Source organism: Dasypus novemcinctus, chromosome 11 (genome assembly GCF_030445035.2).
Source record: "Dasypus novemcinctus isolate mDasNov1 chromosome 11, mDasNov1.1.hap2, whole genome shotgun sequence".
Classification (NCBI taxonomy): Eukaryota; Metazoa; Chordata; class Mammalia; order Cingulata; family Dasypodidae; genus Dasypus; species Dasypus novemcinctus.
This window is the reverse complement of record NC_080683.1, coordinates 44826402-44845089: the sequence shown is the minus strand read 5'-3', so window position 1 is coordinate 44845089 and position 18688 is coordinate 44826402. Positions and strand designations below refer to the sequence as shown.

The following is an 18688-nucleotide window of genomic DNA, read 5'->3' as shown; positions in this document are numbered from 1 at the left end:
GAATAAAATAGACAAAAACTCTTACCCTTAATGGAGCTTATGTTCTAGTGGGACAGATGGACCACGTACATTGTAAATAAATAAAATGTATACTGTTAGGAAGTGATAACTGTTCAGGAATAAAAAAAATACAGCAGAGAAGGACAGGATGCAGACATGGGGGAGCTGAAATTTTGGATAGTGTAGTCAGGGGAGGTCTTGCTGAAAAGGTGACATTTATCGAAATTTAATTGTGAAATCCCAAGCCCCATCAAGTCAAAGCAATGACGCATTTGCTTTTCAGCCTGCCTAGGTCTTCCTGACCCTTTTCCCTAAAGGACAACGGCTTTTATTGTGCAAATGCCTCCTTTTAAAACTTATGCTTCCTTTCTCTTGATATAGCACATCCAAACCTCTTTGTCTGGCTTTTGGGATTCTACAGCAGAACAGTAATTCCTTTATTTTTTTCCAGGGAAGCTCCTCTGGGTTGGCCTTCTTTCTGTTTTCTGCACAATATCATGTAGTAATAATACAATAAATGTGATATAATGATGGAACTTCATCCTTCTGTGCCTTCTTTCACAGCCACAGCAGGCAAGTTGAATATCTAACTAATGCCCATTTGTTTTCTTTCCAGTATAATCACAGAGTGTAGAGAAGCTTTTCTACACATCTCATTGCCTCTCTCCTAGAATTGTAAGGATTAAAGGAGGTAATGTCCAACCAAGAATTTGTGTTTTAATGTACTAAATACCGAACTGAATTAAAAATAGCTGTTGAATGTCACCTAAACACATGATTGCCACGTAGGCTCTGCATGTTTTCATGATCATGTCTAACAGATGTGACAAAGACTTAAATTGATTTATCATATGAAATCTCTGCTCATAAAGCCAGGCATTTGAAATTTAGACCATAAAACAATGCCCAGCAAGGTCTGAGGTGCTCAGGTAATGTGACTATTTCTAAGCAAATCCACCTGAAGAATAAGGCAAGAGTTAGGTTTGAATGTGTGCACGTTAGAATAACGCCATAGCTAGGCTGGAATGTGTACGTGGATGTTCTCGAGGCCAACTAGACATCGCATCTTCTCAACATACAGCAGCTCTGGTGAGCTGGACCCTAACATTATTCTAATTGATGGGAAATTGCTTATAGCTGTCCTAAATGAATGGTCAGTGGCACTGTGAAGTTGCTTGGCTGCAGTCAAAACTCAGGAATGAGCTGCAGTTAAATTGACTAAGCAGTGATTCTAATTCGTCATAAAAATGACCACTAATGACTGCTGACAGAGGCGGCCATGCTAATGTTCAGGCAATCTGCCTGTCCACAACTGAGCAAGGGGCTGCGTCAGAGGGACATGCTAATTATAGGAATGAGTGAAACAAAAGTTATCCATAAGGGTGAGGGACTGACAACATTTGTGAAATTCATGTGTCTTCCCTTTTAAGATATCTCTACATGAGATAATTTCAATGTTGACACCATGGAAAATGATCCAATCTAGTAGTTTTGAAGCTCTGAACTCAGGTGGATTAAATTTTCCATGCTCTATTTGAAAGGGTCCATTTTTGTAAGAAGTGAGCTATGGCAAAGGTTGAAAACATATATTATAAGAAGTTTGACAATAGTTGTCTAGCTGAATGATTTCTTCCACAAAAAAGTTGTAGATTTATTAGGCAAATAGAGGGTTCATCATTGCTTTTTTCCTATGAATAATATATTGATAATGATCACATTCTCTGAAAATGAAAAATATAAGTTTTGTAGGACATTTATACAAACATTATTTCTAGGAACCAAAGTAAAAGGGGGTAAAAACAGAAGGTATTTTTTCCTGCAAACAAAAAAACAGAAGGTGTTTTAAAGTACTATAATTGATAATAAAAATTCATTATGCGTTTGGTTCCTTTCAACTGATTAAATCCATATGAACCACTTGCTTTACAAATAGATTATCCTCGAAAGGTTTTCTGACAGCATTCACATTTCATGGTAAATAGTACAAGAAGACACGCCACTTCTCATGCAATGAGAATGTTTTCAAGCTGCCACAGAATAAAAACTTGCAACCATTTAAAGCCAGATTATACTATGGAGGCCTATGGAGCTGGGAATTGCCACTGATTTTCTCGACTCTATTTTGCCTACAGAAATAAAGTAGTAAAGTGACTAAAACAGCAGAAAATGAAAATCTTCTTGAGTAGTTAATGCATCCTTGGCAGTGGGCTTTATGATGTGGTACAACATCAGGAAAAAATAAACCCAGCAGATTCAGACAGATGTCTCCAGAGAGTAATAACCATAAACTTTGAAACTACCACACATGCAAGTACCTGTCCAAGAAATACAGAAGATAAATTTCTCTTGGGAGTGGCCTACAAGGGACCTTATGACCACAGTCAAAAGGAAGCTGAAAGCCAGCCTCACAGTGTGTGGAACCACTGACTTATCTTATGTATCAGATAAGTTGGCAAGCAGTGGAGAGACGCTAGACAACATGCACTTTCTGCCTCTAGAAATAAATTCACAGTCAGCTTTAAAAACTGTAGACTTTCCTCCAGGGTCCAGTAAGTAAGTAAAGGGTATGTTTTATCTTGGTGATGCCATATAGATATGCATCAAGAATTATTTTTTGGCCAAAACATTGAAGTTAGAGATTCTATATGGATATAAACATCACTGAAAAAGGAAATGAGACTAACTGTGGATGTATCTAATGTAGCAATTTACTCTCCACTGAAAATTCTGGAGGTATTTACTTAACTTTTGTAGCTACTGTTTCAGGTGGTAGTTGAAATGAAAACTTGTTAAGTGGTGATGAGTGGTGTAAACTGAGAAAGTGGTATTAGTATGGCTGTTTTGGCCCAAATTCTCAGTTCTTATGGGCACCCATTCTTCCATCTTAAATGGAAATCTACAGTGGTTTTCTCATCAATAAGGTAACAGGAGTACACTAAATGAACCCTAATGCCCATTGGTTAAAAAGTCCATTGTTTCTGGGTACTCTGATGTCTCCATGTTTGTTCAGAGAACAGTAGCAGGAAAGCTATGCTGTCAAAGAGCCAGAAATGGTTTCTGATTCTTGAACACTTCAAAATGTGAGGCTAGCTGAGACCCAGAGGTATCAAGTGCACTGTCCTGGCAAAACAAAACAAAACAAAACAAAAACATTGCTTTTCTCTTCTTGACATAAGAGGTGCCAGGTTATCTATACCTTTTCCTTCTAGTTACTGTAGGAGAGGATGGGAAAGGAGAAAGGTTCTATGTTTAGAGCAGGGGCAGGCAAACTTTTTCTGTAAAGCACCAGACAGTAAAAATTTTAGGCTTTGTGAGCCATATGGCCTCTGTTGCGACTATTCAACTACTTTGCAGTTGTAGAGCAAAAGCAGCCATAGATAATACATGAATGGGAATGGCTGTGTTCCAATAAAACTTTATTTACAAAAACAGATGGTGGACTGGATTTGTTCTACAGGCCATAGATTGCCAACTCTTGGTTTAAAGTATTATGAGGAAGAGTAATGTGGTTTCCAGTCTCATCAAAGCATAATTCTCCTGCTCTATAGTTTATCCACCAGAAAATTGTCAGTGTGTTTCTTCCTACTCAAGTGCTTGAGATAAAGGGCTCCTGGTGAATATATTTTTAGTTCAGAATTTATTGTGGGGTTATTGTAATTTTTACTCAAAAATAGATTTAAACATACGAAAATATTTATGTAAGGCACTGTATACTTTTTTTGATACATTTTTGAAATTTCTTTGGTAGAACTAAGTTCTACTGTATTATGATTGACAGACCTAAGAGAAAAGCATTTTCCTTTTTATTATTCCTGTTTTGCCATTTGTATTCAACAAAATGAGTATCAGATGATCTGAAGAATAATTGATCTTTGTCTTCTATGTCTAATATTGCTTGGTGGAAAACCGTATTTGAAAGAAAAGCAATAGGGAATTAATAGGTACTATTATCTGTAATGGGTGTCAAGAAACTTTTATATCACTGTAAAATTCTAAGTGCTTGAAAAGTTTTCTAGCATATATCTCTTTTGCATTGCAACTCTGGGAAATGGAAAGCAATTTAATGTTCTCAATTTCAAAATAATTTTCTATAATCATTCACTCTTTTAACAGACTTCTGCAAGGCCCCTGTCCTCCAATAAAGAAATGCAAATGTATTAATACACACACATACATATACACTTTTTTATGCCTCTTAGAATAAATCTCCAACATTCAATGCTTGGGAAAAAAATATATAACATCTATAAAAAGTACTGCTGGGGAGCAGATGTGGCTCAAGCAGTTGGGCACCCACCTCCCATATGGGAGATCCCAGGTTCGGTTCCCAGTACCTTCTAAAGACAACAAGCAGACAACAAGCAGACACAATGAGCAGACAGATGAGGAAGCCATCAGGTGGGGGGAGGGGCAGGGGAGGAGTACTGCTGACTCCAAGACTTTAAAATTTTCTTCCTTTTGAGTAAAACAAAGGTTTTATAGAGATATGGATTTTTAATTTTACTAATTAAAAATATTGATCTTATTGATAGACTGTGGTAACCAGTAACCTATGACCTATAAACTATATGAGAACCACATATTATAGAAGGTGGGACAATTTTTTACCCATTTGGAACATATTGCTTTCTTCTGTTAGCCAAGGTTCTTGCTTTTTAGTTTGCTTACAGAAACCGAACTATCATTAGAAAACTCAGTTGGGCTTTTTCCGCTAGCTGCTCGGTTCCTCAGTTTCAGGGAGAAAGGCATGACATACTGATTGGATGACTAGCCAAAGGGTAAACTTAGTAACAGACCACATTGTTTATTCTCATCCTTGAAGTCAACCACACTTGAGAGACAAATAAACAACAGGTGCTTCCCAAGTATAAAATGCAGTTTGACTCTGGTGTTTCAACTTGTTTTTGGCCAAGACAAAAACATTTATATTTACAAACATCTGTTTGTAAATATTGCATGTATGTGTACATATATATCAAATAATTATGGAAATAAAGATCTATATATATATATCCTTAGACAATCTGATAAGTGAGCTTTGGGAAAATATCTCCTGATTACAGGTCACACTTATTTATAAAAACAAGCAAGCAAACAATAGAGAAATGTATAAATTAGAAAGTCAAAGTCCTAAGTAATCATAGTCTGCACCGTGGTCCCCAAAATAATACTCATTGTCAACAATGAGGGAGACACATGTAGTTTCCCTCTCCTCCTCTCAGTATTATGCTTTCATTTAACAATACTTTTCTTTTAAAGCCCCACCTCCTCTAAGAATCTTTTCTTTACAAGCTTAGGTCATATATTTCTCTCCTCCACACCTTCAGCACTTTGAATTTACACTCAAACCTTAATAAAAGAAAACCTAATGACTTTCTAAATCAGTGTTTCCCAACCTGTTTTTCATAAAACACCAGCATCCGAAGAGATTTTCATAGGTCTGCCTCAAAAAAATTTTCTATTAAAAAAATTTAGGCATCTTTGGTTGCAATGCCAGTTCCTGGGTTTCTTTATCATGGGACTTCTGAGGACCCCCAATATCTTATGTGATCATGAAGGAAGGGATTTTAGCGTGCCTTGCTCCCAAATCTTGGATCAAGGGACCCCATTCCTACCCATCCTCTTACTGCTATCTTAAGTAACACCTGTGTTTATTAGAGCCTGGTTGGAAGACACTACAGCTTTTAGAGCAGGGGCCCCATTCTTTATTCCTCTGAGAACCTTCTAGCATATAACACACTTCTGACATCAAAGTACCCAATAAGTATTTGTTGACTGCTTCATACGGTTGAAGGAAAATAAGAAGAAAGAGATGAAAAATATATTGGAAGGTAAATATGTGTTAGAGGCTTTCATTATACATTTTTCTCTGATTTATTCATCTCTAAATAAATAGAGGGGGAAGCAGACTTGGCCCAGTGAATAGGGCTTCTGCCTACCACATGGGAGGTCCATGGCTCAAACCCAGGACCTCCTTGACCCGTGTGGAGCTGGCCCATGTGCCATGCTGATGCGTGAAAGGAGTACCCTGCCACGCAGGGGTGTTCCCTACGTAGGGGAGCCCTACGCGCAAAGAGTGCGCCCTGTAAGGAGAGCCACCCAGCGTGAAAGAAAGTGCAGTCTGCCCAGGTATGGCGCTGCACACACAGAGAGCTGACACAACAAGATGACGCAACAAAAAGAAACACAGATTCCCAGTGCTGCTGATGAGGATAGAAGCGGTCACAGAAGAACACACAGCGAATGGACACAGACAGCAGAAAACTGGTGGGGAGGAAAGGGGAGAGAAATAAATAAAAAATAAATCTTTAAAAATAAATAAATAGAGGGAGACCTCTTGTTTTATGTATGCATCTTAAAATGACATAATGTCATTATCCTTCACTATGATAAAAAATTATCACAGAGGAGGGTATGGGGACTGATGATCAAATCACTGAGAGAACCTGAAAAACTTACTGGCTAAAAATTTATAGGGCAGGAAATGTGTTTCTGTTCTAAGGAAATTTATAAAAATGGGGAAATAGAACCCAAAGATTAAGACCATTACGTTATGGCAGTTCATTTCCTATGTGTGAATGGAGTCTAATGGACAACTTCATAACTGTTGACCTTTTCCTTTGTAACAATTGAAGGGAGTCAGCGCTAAAATTTCATTCCATAAAATAAAATGTACTGTAGAGGAAAAAGAGTGTACCTTAAATATATCTCTGTTCTTGTCTATCTTCCTCTGACTCTGCAAGACATCAAAAGAAAAAATCAGTTCTCAGTCCCTAACTTCTTCAACTCCATCCAAAAACAATAGTCTTCAAAGTGTAATTGAGTGGGTTTATTTGAAATCAGTTTTTGCTAGCTCCTGCCAATTCCCTGTATCAGTTATTGAGCCATGGAAGAAGTGCTGGGTTCCCCAAAATAGTATATGTGGAATAAATTCTCCAAGCATTTGCTTTGCAACATTACCGTATTCCACAGTGCTTCTTACCTTGACCGGCTCAGAGCCAGTCATGGCTTTCAAACTAAACAGAGGTCAGTTTCTATATTCCTAATGAAAGTTCAGCTTTAATACAAATATTTGATTGTAACCACAAATTTAAGAAAAGGTTATCTTTGAAACATTAATTGTCCTTTTTAAAATGAAGGCAAAATACAATTCTGATACTAAGTTTATTAGGGACATTTGCCTTCCAGTTGGGTTTGGGATGACATCTCAAAGTAGTGAAAATGCATTCTTCTGTAATTGGCTTCAGAACTTCACAGGGAGGGTGATGTGATAGAGGAGGGCACTCTCACAGGACTGGAAGGCAGCCCCTCCCCAGCTCTGCCCCCAGAATTTGGCCTTGGGCAAGTGCCTCAGAACTGTATCTCCTGTAAAACCAAGGGGTTGATTTGCATAAGCTCAAACTTCACCTTCTAGCTAAATCCAAAATCATAACAATATTATCTATGTAAAAGTATGCTGTAGACTCTTTTCTACATAAAGTGAGTTACCCTCTATTTTATACAAAGTACTTGGTTAGGCACTGCTAGCTCTAAAGCAATAATATTTTACAGTACTTAACCTAGTTATGAGTCTTTTGTAAAAATTTAAATAACAATGTCTAAACTTAATAAACTCAACCTTAACAGCAGCCTGATTGTTGAAGATTTAATTAAAAAATATATAGTCAACCAATCGTTTACAATGTTAGGGACTATTGGGCCACTTTTCACCAGCAAATTGTTGAATGCTCTGGGTCAGTTGATAGTAAAACAAAAAAAGAACTTCTGCTCAAATGACACATTTCATATTCTCAACCAGGCTACAATGATTCAAGATAAAATGCTGGGAAAATGGTTTCTACAGGGACAAAAAAGAAGGTATGTCATACACATTGCATATAAATTTCAAAATATGCAAGTACTTAAAATATCATAAGTTCTTTTATTTAAAAAGCATAGTACTATTATCATCAATTCATATCAAACATGAGCTTAAAAGAATACTTTCTTATAAAGAAAGTATGTGCAAACAAAGTTTTACATTGCACATAAAAAATAATGTCTCTGTGTGCCCTAATGCATAACTTAACAGTTCTAGAATTAACAAATAAACAGGAAGTACATGAAAATCATAGGGAATTTTAGAGTAATGGGGTCTGTTCTTACTATTGATTACCATAAATTGTTTGACAGCAGCCTTACAATAACAAGTGACAAAATCGATGAACCTTGAGGACATTATGTAAAGTGAAATTAGCCACACATAAAAGGACAAATATTATATGAGTTTACTAATATAAGCAAAATATAGTAAGCAAACTCAGAGTTAAAATTTGGAATATAATTACCAGGAGATAGAATGAAGGTAGAGAATGGGAATCTGATGTTTAATTTGTACAGAATTTTTAATTAGGTTGATTATAAATATTTGGAAATGGATGGAGGTGATGGTAGCACATTATTGTGAGTGTAATTATTAGCACTGAATTATGTGTGTGAATGTGGTTGAAAGGGGAAGTTTTTAGGGTTATGTATGTCTCTAGAAGGAAAGCTAGAGGATAAAACATGGGATTGTGCAACACAGAGAACCTAGTTGTGGATGATAACTCTGGTTAATAGCACAAATATAGGAATGCTCTTTCATGTCCTAGAATAAATGTATGTCACTATTACCAGATATTAATAATAGAGTGGTAAATGGTAAAAATACTTCTAGTGCAAACTAAGAACTATAGTTAAAAGTAATACCTTAATATTCTTTCATCAATTGTAACAAAAGTTCCACTCCAATGCTAAGTGTCAATAATTGGCAGATAAAAGGGATATGGGTTTTTTTCTTTTTGGAATAATGAATATGTTCTAAAATTGAATTTAGAAGTGAATTGATTAAATTATTAACCATTAAGAACAGCCACTTCTTTGTTTCACAGGATAATATTTCTACATAAAAATAAATTATCTGGGGGTATTGAAATAGAGGAAAATATTGACATATTATTAAAAAGGAGGGAAAGTAAGGGAATAGAGAAGTCTATTTTATAAATAAATATTTTTATAAATAGACATTATGAGTGTTCAGTGGTTGTCTTTATTGTCTACTATTAGAGCTTGGACATTTGTGCTATTGCTACTGTGTTGACAGGTATTTTATAGGATCATTTGGGTATTTTTTCCCTTTTCTGTCTTATGTTGGTTGTTGTCATTATTTGACAGGATTAGATATCATGACAATGCTTCTAGAAGGACCGTGTTGTCAAGCTTTCATTTTGATCCCACCCTACTGCATTTGAAGATGTAAGCGCACACAAAATTATGCGAATCAAAGCATTCCTTACTCACTCTGGCCGACAGCTGGCATGTTTTCAAAAATCCTTTACTATGTAAAATCACTCCATATTATATTTATTTGTCTTAGAGTGTTAGATAAAAAAGCTCTCGCTGAAAGTTTAGTTAAAAACTTGAGGCACTTCCCACACTTTTGTGCTCTGGGCTGTCATTCCTGTAATTAGATTTGAACTGTACTGTAAATCTCCAAGTTTAGAAATATACTTTTATTCGTCAACAATTTCAGTCTGAGTTTTCCCCAAAGCAACTTTTAAAAAAATGATCAAACTATCATTTTTGGATTATAAACTCTAAAATGAGAAAGCGTGATTTGTTCATTTTCCCCATTTACGGGGAACAATTCTTGTTTTCCTTAACATTTCTGAATCTCAGGGTTGCCTTGTATATAATATAAGCAAAATTATATTGCATGTTTCTCCTTTGATTCATAAATGCTATATTAAACCACATCTCCTAAAACAGTTTCATGATCCTTAATTGGTAGCACAATTTCTAGAATTAAGGATGTGTGTTGGATATCTTTGTAGATAATCCATATATATGCATGTTTCTTAAAAAATGTGGAAATCTGAGACCTGGATTGGGGAGCTATGTTCCTTGGAGAGCTTAATTCCAGCAACTTATAAAAGTCTTCCTTTTATTTCTCAAATATGAAAGTTAGTGTTAGTTCAAGGTACCTTGTTCATACAAATGAAATAACAAATATGAAACAGCAAAAAATGAGAGCCAAAAAGGCCTTGGGCAAGATTCCCAGGCAGAGCATCTAGAAGTTTAGCTCTGCTTTGCAGGATCATTATTGTCCAGGCCTTGCCTCAAAGCTAAATGCATTTTATTCTGCTTATTGATGCATGCTGTGTCTCGTAACGAGACCAGGGATTACTAAGCTCATTTTCTCCTGCGAAAAGGCTGATTTAAAGTTCATATTTTTGAGAGGGAAAGCAAAAGAGTGCTGGGCTCACGGGTTATGTCTTAGGTATAGAAATAGAAACCAGAACTACATAGGAGAAAAGAAAAGGATAAACACTTTCCAGGCTCTCCTCCTCATCACTCTCACTGCAGTCAACAAGGAGCCCACAAGTAGGCCTCCATGAAAGTTTGGTATTAGTTGGTGTTAGTCAAACAAGTCCTAGATGTGGCACAGGAACATTAACGTCTCTCCCTGCTGTGGTACTAAGGGATGGTTACCACATGTTTTCTTGTTTTTGGACAATGTATTTCACTGTGAAAATGTAAAAAAAAAGATACTCCATAGTGTTTAATTCTATAGTGCTAATTAAGGCCATTCTTCCATTACTGTCAAAGGAATTGTTGCCTGATTCTTGTCCTTGGTGTAAGTCCTGTTTGACAACATCAGTTCAACACACTCATGTATGAGGCCACAGCTGGTTTTCATATTTTGCTGTACCTAATATATTGGCATAAAAATATCTAAATTTCCTATCATCTTATTCCATATAGAGGCAATGTTTGACTCTAATAGCTTACCTAGGACAGAAACTTAAAGTGAGAATCTAGAAGGCAAGCCGGCTTAAGATGGAGACTAGTACTATGCTTGTGCCCTTGGGTTTGTTGGGAGGTACTACAGGATGGACTTCTGGGCAAGACAGGCAGGCTATTGTACCTCACATAGAAAACAATTGTGAAAATGCAGTGTTTCTAACTTGAATACATTTTTGTGCTTCTACTAACTATGTTATGAATAGGTTGTTTGAGACAATCTCTATCCTTGGTGCTATAATTTTATCAAATCAACCACTCTTCTTCCCAACAGGTAAACTTGGTTTGGGGGTGGAGGAGACTATAGTACCGAGGACCTCAACAGCCCATTTGCTTTATATTATGTTGAAATTGTTCTGTGGAAACGGGTAGACTGGGGCTTTAGGAGGGAACCGTATTCATGTAACACTATTCAGCTTTCAACATTCTATTAGCCTGGAGTTGGATACCTTTCATTCATTTGAAAAATTATGTGAAGCACCTGTTACGTTCAAGGCACTCTCTATATTGGGCACTCAGGAGACATTAGTACACAAGACACAGTACCTGCCCTAAGGAATCCAGTAAAAAAATGCGGTCATTCTGAAAGAGGACACAGTATTGTTCTTTTCCACAATATGTAAGAGTTAGTAGCTTTTAGATTGACTGACAGAAAACATAAAACGACCTGGAAAAGGAAGATGAGTACAAGAATAAGTTCTTGTTCTGGGGACCCCTTAAAGTCATCAGCTTTTCCTTCTGGTTTCTTATAGAAAAAGCCAATCATATGATTAAATCCAGTCCAGGAACCATATGGACACTAGGAGATTGAAATTTACAAGAATGACCCTTCCTTAATCTCCTGAAGCAGGATGGCTGAGACTTTAAGACTGTCCTTATTAGCATTTCAATGACCACAATCAGTTTTAGAAAGGAAACAGGGTGGTCAGCAGGACCAGTGGTTGTCAGCTCTGGTTGCACATTAGAATCATCTGCGGAGCACTTAAAAAACACTCATGTCCAGGCCTCATCCAAAGACGAATAAAACTGTCATCTCTGCGAGAGGGGCCTAGGTATTGACATTTCAAAAAAGCTTCCTCCACAATGCTAATGTGCAGCTAGGGTTGAGATGTACTGCTCTAGGCCAATCTTTACTCACTGCAAAGCTTAGAAAGCCCAGAGCCACAGGGCTAAGTGACACACTCAAGGTCACAGTCTACCAACAATATTGCTATTATACATGCATACATTCTAAAGTCTGACATTATTTAAAGTAGCAGTTCATCTGAAGTGTCTCTCTGGAAAGGCTAAAAGGCCATCTGGTTGGGAGAAGGGGAAAAGTCAGAGTTTCAGGATTTCAGCCTGCCTTGCCCCCGCCCCTCCTTCAACTAGATTATCTCAGTTTTTATGCTTTATATATTGGTTTTCCATGTAAGATTCCATGCCATGAAAAAAGAAAAAAAAAAAGCTTAAAAAACACATTTAAATCTTTCTTTCTACCACTCTCAAAGAATATATAGGTATACTTTGCTGTATTGTGCTTTGCTTTATCATGTCTCGCAAATACTGTTTTTTTTTTTGTTTGTTTTTAACCATTTGAAGGTTTGTGGCTATACTGTGTGGAGCAAGTCTGTTGGGGGCATTTTTCCATCAGCATGTGGTCACTTCATGTCTCTGTGTCACATTTTCATGATTCTCATGATATTTCAAACTTTTTTCATTATTACTATATCTGTTATGGTGATCTGTGCTTTGTAAGCAGTGGTCTTTGACATTCTTGTTGTAATTGTTTTGGGATACCATAAACTGCACTCATATAGGACAGTGAACTTAATGGACAAATATTGTTTGTGTTCTGACTGTTCCACTGACCAGCCGTTTGTTTCTTTCTCCCTCTCCTAGGTTCTTCCTATTCCATGAGATGCAATAATATTGAAATTAGGCCAATTAATAATCATACAATAGCCTCAAATTATTCAAATGAAAGAAATAGTCATATGTCTCTCACTTTAAATAAAAAACTACATATGATTAAGCTTTGTGAAGAAGGCAAGTTGAAAGCTGAGAGACTAAAAGCTAGTCCTCTTGTGCCAGTTAGCCAAGTTGTGAATGCACAGGAAAAGTGCTTGAAGGACATGAAAAGTGCTACTCCAGTGAACACACAAATGGTAAGAAAGCAATACTGCATTGTTGATATGGAGAAAGTTTTAATGTTCTGGACAGAAGATCAAATGAGTCACAATGTTCCCTTAAAATTAGGGTTCTTAACCTTTTTTGTTCCACGGACCCCTTACTAAGTTCACACTATATTGTGTATTATTTACTAAATATATCATACCTGCACAAACATGTGCCTACAAGAATAATGCTTTTTTTGTTAACTTAAATTCAAGCTCACATACCCCTTGTTAAATATCCTTGCAACCAAAGCCTAATCCAAAGAAAGGCCCTAACTCTCTTCAAATCTATGAAGTTTGAGGGAGGTGAGGAAGTTGCAGAAGAAAAATGTGAAGCTAGCAGAGGTTGGTTCATGAGGTTTAAGGAAAGAAGCCATCCCTATAACATAAAAGTGCAAGGTGAAGCAGCAAGTGCTGATGTAGAAGTTGCAACAAGCTATCCAGATGATCTAGCTAAGATAAATTGATGGAGGTGTTACACTAAATTGATTTTCAGTGTAGATGAAATAGGCTTATATGTGAAGAAAATGCAATCTAGGACTTTCAGAGCTAAAGGGAAATCAATGCCCGGCGTCAAAGCTTCAAAGGACAGTCTGACTTTCTTGTTAGGGGCAGACACAGCTGGTGACTTTAACTTGAAGCCAGTGCTCATTTACCATTCTGCAAATCTTAGGGCCCTTAAGAATTATGCTAAATCTACTCTGCCTGTGCTCTATAAACGGAAAACCAAAGCCTGGAAAACAGCACATCTGTTTACAGCATGTAAATTTTATGCTCTTTGTTGAGAACTTCTGCTCAGAAAAAGATTTCTTTCAAAATATTACGGCTCATTGACAAATGCACCTGGTCACCCAAGAGCTCTGATGGAAATGTACAATGAGATTAATGTTTTCTTCATGCTTGCTAACACAACATTCATTCTGGAGCCCATGGATCAAGGGATAATTTTGACTTTCAAGTCTTATATTTAAGAAATACATTTCGTAAGGCAATAGCTGCCATATATAATGATTCCTCTGATAGTTCTGGGCAAAATCAACTGAAAACTTCTGTAAAGGATTCATTATTCTAGGTGCTATTCAGAATATTTGTGATTCATGGGAAGAGGTCAAAATATCAACATTAAGAGGCATTTGGAAGACGTTGATTCCAATCCTTATGGATGACTTTGAGGGGTCAAGACTTCAGTAGAGAAAGAAAGTAACTACAGCTGCAGTAAAAATTCAAGAGAACTTGAATTAGAAGTGGAGCCTGAGGATGTGACTGAATTGTTACAATCTCAAGATAAAATTTTCACAGATGAGGAGTTACTTCTTATGGATGAGCAAAGAAAGTAGTTTCTAGGTATGGAACCTACTCCTGACAAAGATGTTGTGAAAATTGTTGAAATGACAGTAAAGGATTTAGGATATTTTATCAACTTAGTTGATGTAGTAGTGGCAGGGTTTGAGAGGAGTGTCTCCAGTTTTGAAAAGATGTGCTACTGTGGGTAAAATGCTATCAAACAGCACTACCTGCTACAGAGAAATCTTTTGTGAAGAGATGAGTCAATCAATGCAGCAAACTTCATTGTTTTATTTTAAGAAATTGCCATAGCTCCCTAACCTTCAGCAATCACCAACCTGATCAGTCAGCAGTCATCAATATCAAGGCAAGATCCTCCACCCGCAAAAGCTCAGATGATGGTTAACATTTTTAAGCAAAAAAAGTATTTTACATTAAGGTATGTACATTGTACTTTTAGACATAATGCTATTGTATACTTAATAGACCACAGTATAGTGTGAACATAACTTACATATGTCCTGGGAAACCAAAAAAATTGTGTGACTTGCTTTATGGCAGTACTGTGGTGGTGGTCTAGAACTGAACCCACAAAGCATCTCTGAGGTACGCCTGTACTAACTTGAATTCTTGTTTTAGAAACTGGATAAATTACAACTCCTATCTTTGACAGAGTATTTTATGTAGAAAGGACGGTTAGACATTGAAAGCAATATAATTATAAGGTTGCTAAACAATTTTGATCTTGGTTTGGATCTCTACTATGATAATTGACTTGCTTTCTGGCTCTGTGAAACCTCTCTGAGTGTCAGTGATTTTTCATACATAAAATAAAGATATTGTCACTGGGTTGTTGCAACTATTACATGAAGTGATAGATATAATGGTTGCACAAAAGAGCATACGCAAAGCAATGAATGTAGCATTCACCATGAAGTGTGTGCTCAAAATTTATTAGTTCCATTCCCTTCTCCACTTTTAGTTGATAGCAGAGCAAGGGTTGCTATTATGTGGTGACAAAGAATTACAGGCTAAAAAATTTAGCAGTTAAAAAAATTGTAAGGTTGTCTTTAATTTGAGAACTCAGTGGATTTTACATAATATCTTTAGAAAAAATCATCTTAGAAGACCCATTTTTATGTTACTTTGATGTGCCACAGTATTTTCAAAGTGCAAAATGTAAAATAATTGAGTTTCAAGATCATTACTATCTGAGACACTATTCAAAGACCAAGTCATAGTTCTTTCTATATTAATCTGTACCACTCCCAGAAAGTCCCGACTTATATAAGGTGGGTTCAATTACCTAGAATACGCATCTTCTTTTTATTAGAGACACAAAGTTCCTACTTGTAGTTATAACAGATTATGGTGAGTATGCATTTTGACAACACTCAAAGCAATTAAAAATGATTAAAAGGCAAAAAGACAAAATTACCAGATACTAAGTACATCAAAATAAACCAGTTGCTCAATTTTTATTTAAACACAGGCCTCAATTTGGCTTTTTGTATTGAGTTTAAAGAGGTGTAAACTGAACAATTGAGAATGCCTTTGATGATATATTCATGTTCTGCAATAATGTTTATATATCCAATTTAAATTTAAATTTCACAGTTACTCAGACTACACAATGATAAGAATAGACAAGCAATGGTTGTGATTATGCTAACTGCTAAAATAAAGGGATGAAAAATTGTGGAACAATTGCCTGTGAAAATAACCTAAACTAATGTTTATATCTTTCCTAGTACTTAGCTTACTGCCAAATTTCCATGATGCTACCGACTTGACAGCCTTTGAAGAACTCTGCCAATAGACTTCTCCTATCTGTAGGAAGAAAACAAAGGGAGACCTTTTCCATGAGCTAAGAACAAATCTCAAGTTAACAGGATCCAGATAAAAATAAAAGGTAGTAACAGCTGACAAGAGCGGTAAACCTTGTGAGCTTGTGTGTTCACACATACACACGCTGGGCAGGGGCCCCCAGATTCCATCTAGTTCCATACTGAGGCTCTCCCTTCTTTTTCAGCATCAAGCGCTCATTAAACAGATGTCCGATGCAATGTTACCACACAGATGGAGCCAACCATTTAAACCAACTTATTGTGCTAGGTCTGTCTGGGGAAAGGCTGCATATATACAAAAGGACATTGTGCAGCCACACCAGGGTTTCAACCTATATTTCTGCCACCCCTGGCTCTAGAGAGACATTTTCCATAATTATGGAGATATATTAACAAGAAATAGCCTTTTCTAAGCTTGCCGCAAGTGAGGGTCAAGCAACACACACATTTATAACACCTGCACACACACACATATAAACACACAGAGAACAGTCCTGTAAAACCTTCAGGAATATAATTATACACTAAGTTAATCCCTATCCCACAACTGTATAGCGCAAGCAGATATAGATGTATACACACACAAACACACACACATAAAACTGCATTATTTAATAACCCCTCCTTAAGTGGATACATGGAAATGCTACCTTAGTACTCTGTTTTCCTGCCAGCAAAATTTTGATTGTATTTTTACTTATTATTCACCATCTATCTCCATCCCCAACAAACCTTCCAAAATCGCCTCCTCTTTAACACAGCACCGAATCACAAAGGCCTAGATGTGACACTTTGAGGTGGGACTCTCTAACACAGGCCTATAGATGGAACCAGAAGCTTGGCATGTTCTTAGAGAATCCTGTACTATGTAACAGATCAAGGAGGATGAATAAAATAGCTGAAGATGAACTTGGTCATACTGAAGTGTGTCAAAGAAAAATTTTGAAAGATTGCCAAGGAATTTTGCTACCATTCTTTGTTGGTGGATGGTTAAATTAGGAATCTTATAAATCACTGCAGGGAAAGTTCTGGGTCCAGAAAAATGATGTAAAGAATGAGTGAAGGGGAAATACTGTTTTGTGGCCTTCAACAATACATCATATTTCCTTACCAATTGCCACTCTTCATTTTTATATTTATATATATATAATATATTTTTCCTTTAAAGATTTTGTTGGCTTTTGTTTTCTAGAGATAATGCATTCTCATGCTTCAGAAGCCAAAATTCTGTAACAAGTATATATCAAGGAAGTCCCATTCCACTCATCTACCTCACTCTGCCCTTCGTAAGTAACAGAGTGATAGTCCTCCCTGTTCTTGAAGCAGGTACAAACACTCCAAGATTTCTTAGTGACAAGAAAGGATGAAACATGGACAGTCACTACGGCAGGCCAGTCGGGATAGGTGGCAGACCACCCTAAGAGACAAACATTCACTTTGGGCAGGGTTGGGGGTGGCAGGCAGAGTAACAAGTCAGTATGACTCATTGGACTTAAAGGTAGATTTAAGTGTAATTTTAGTTTCAGTGATGTTTAAACATTTCACAATTCGTTGATGACATTTTCTACAATGTGAGAAAGATAGTCAGCAACTGAAACACACAGACGTCTACTACGAATGGCCTGGGTAGCATTCAGTTAACACAATCTCCCCAGGATGGATCACCAGGGCTTCTGAAGGTACAAAAGGTGATTCAAAATTTTTCTCATTAAAATTGTCATGCATAAGAAGAAAATCTTGATTTGTAGCTAGTAGACTACAAGTCAGTCTGAAGACCATCTGGGAAAATGTTAATCAAATTGATTATATAAATGCATGTGCCTTCATTGGATAAAGTGTGTCAGGAAAAGGTCTTTCTATGTAAGCTTCATCCCTGGATTGTAGGATCTGCGGGGAAGGGACTAAGTCAGTTTCACTCCCCTGGTTTATCTAGAGCCTAGCATGGTGCCTGGTGCATACAAGGTACTCAACAAATGATTGCTGAAGGGATGAGTGGAAGACATATAGAATGGCCTGTTGGAAAGCTGTCAGTAAGTATTTGTTACATTTAAGAGCACATTAATGAGTCTTCAGACAAAACATAAAAAGCAGGAAAGAGAAATGTTATGTCAGGAATTTACAATCTAGTCATAACATAGGAGTTTATGACTTTTGACTTAAAATGACAAAATTGATACATTCAAAGAAATAAGCTCCAATTGAGGCAAAATTTTTGTAGGGTGATAAAAGAGGGAATGAATGGTAGGGAAGATTTCTGAGAAAGTTTTCAAGAGCTTTGATAATTACAAAGTTATTGAGAAAGGAAGGGGTTCCTGTCAAAAGGTAAAAGGGAATTTCAAAGAAGGTAAAATGTGATAATTTGACTTCGAGTCCCACAATGTTCTAAACTCAGCTCAAACTAGAAAAAAAATTACAAAATGGAGTTAGGTTTAGAAGACAGCATTTGTGTAGGAGACTAAAATTGTTTTGTAAAGTTTCAGATGTTTTAAGTTGATTTCACTCCACTATAAAAATTTACTCTTTAAATTTTGTAGACTGTCTCTTGAAACAGTTGTAAGATAAGGTTTTAGAACACTCTGG

At 36.6% G+C, this 18688-nt stretch overlaps 1 protein-coding gene across 4 annotated transcripts in view; it reads right to left on the bottom strand.

Moving 5' to 3' along the window:
* The window catches only part of KCNQ5 (potassium voltage-gated channel subfamily Q member 5), a 655428-nt gene that overhangs the window by 261013 nt on the left and 375727 nt on the right, over positions 1–18688 (bottom strand). For 2 of the 4 annotated variants that reach the window (XM_071218551.1, XM_071218552.1), the window contains exon 2: positions 6698–6736. The exons of the other annotated variants lie outside the window; for them this stretch is intronic. The gene's annotated coding sequence lies outside the window, so the exon portion shown is untranslated. The remainder of the gene's footprint in view (positions 1–6697; positions 6737–18688) is intronic. 4 annotated transcript variants of the gene reach the window in all.